Source organism: Priapulus caudatus, unplaced genomic scaffold, assembly GCF_000485595.1.
Source record: "Priapulus caudatus unplaced genomic scaffold, Priapulus_caudatus-5.0.1 Scaffold1921, whole genome shotgun sequence".
Lineage (NCBI taxonomy): Eukaryota > Metazoa > Priapulida > Priapulimorpha > Priapulimorphida > Priapulidae > Priapulus > Priapulus caudatus.
The window spans coordinates 37611-39309 of record NW_014578982.1 but is presented as its reverse complement, the minus strand read 5'-3'; positions in this window follow the sequence as shown (position 1 = coordinate 39309).

The following is a 1699-nucleotide window of genomic DNA, read 5'->3' as shown; positions in this document are numbered from 1 at the left end:
AGCCGCCCTTCACAATCGCTAGAACTGTATTTCATCAATGTTTGGATATATATAACGTAAGGAACCAACATTTGATTAAAGTTCTAGACAATTATTTTTACTCGCCAACATGGGCGAGTCAGCTTTAGCTTTCACTCGCCCGGCCCGATATTATTTTTACTCGACAATGGCGAGAGGACGAGTGCCAAGCTCGCACGCTGTTTAAACGCTGCCGGGCAGCGTGCAGAATCGCTAGTGTGTCCTAGGCTTAAGCTAGCTGTGCCTGTCACAGGCCGACACGATAACACGCCAAGCATGCACTGCGGTGTAAATTTGCACTGTGATTGTCTGAAAAAAAATGCTATACAAATTTATCCAATTGCTATGCAAATTTTATTTTGTATAGCACATTTGCTATGCAAATTTTTGGCTGGAAATTGTTCCCTGCCTAATGTTGACGATGAGTTATTAATACACAGACACACATTCGTGCACATACGCACGCACGCATATGAGCGACTTCACTATAAGACTGCTGCTCAACGTAGATGCCAAACGTGGCCTCTAGATGCAGTAGTAGATGCAGGTGACCATTCTGCACAGGTGACCACTCTACACAGGTGACTGCCCTATACCGGTAACCGTTCAATACAGGTGACCACTCTACACAGGTGACCGCCCTATACAGGTAACCGTTCAATACAGGTGACCACTCTACATAGGTGACCGCCCTATACAGGTAACCGTTCAATACAGGTGACCAGTCTACATAGGTGGCCTTTCTGCACAGGTTCTATGCGGGCGCCCACCTCCTTACGAAGGTCGGTCAGCTTGCGGTCCATGTCGATGCGTGTCACCGTCTCGTCCTCGAGATCAGACTCGTACTTCCCGACGACGTCCCTGTGCTCGTCCCGCATCGCAGACACCTGTAACGAGGAAGATAACGAGATAACGAACACCTGTAATGAGGATGATAACGAACACCTGTAACTCTCTCCCTCTATCCTGTCTCTTCTCACCCTCTACCCTGCATCACCCACCTCTCTCCCTCTACCCTGTGTCTACTCTCTCACCTTGTTCTTGTCCTGTATCTGCGTCTGCAGCTCCTTCACGTCGGCCCCCTGCGACGCTGACAGCTGCTTGCACTTGTGGTCGATCTCCTCCTCCATGTCGTCGATGTGCGCTCGCAGCTGCTTGTTCTCGCGCTCCAGCGCCAGCTTCTCCGTCTCCAGTCTCTCCCGCAGTCCCCACTCCGTCGCGTTCTCCCCCTGCAGTCTCTCCAGCTGTATAAAACAACGATTACTATATATGTTGTCTTGTAGCCGCTCCCGCAGTCCCCACTCCGTCGCGTTCTCCCCCTCCAGTCGCTCAAGCTGTAAGGCCACCCTTAAAAAATTGTTTGTTTCCCATTTACCTACTCGCCTCTCAGGGTACCGAGTAGGTAGGTAGCTAAAAAATCTTTTTTATTTTGTTTTGACAAGATGTGTGTATGTATATTGTATATTCTGTTTTGTGTATATGTTTTTGCGAAACGAAATCATTTTTGTTATAACGAAATAATAAAATGTGTCGAGTAGCGGCGTTTTGGCGAGTCGGTCGGTAAAGGGGAAACAAGCAATATTTTATCTTAGGCCTAACAGGGAATAATTTTCCCGGTATCGCATCGCAATTCGCGATGTATTTTCAGCCATTTGCTACGCATATTTTTTTATGAATCGCA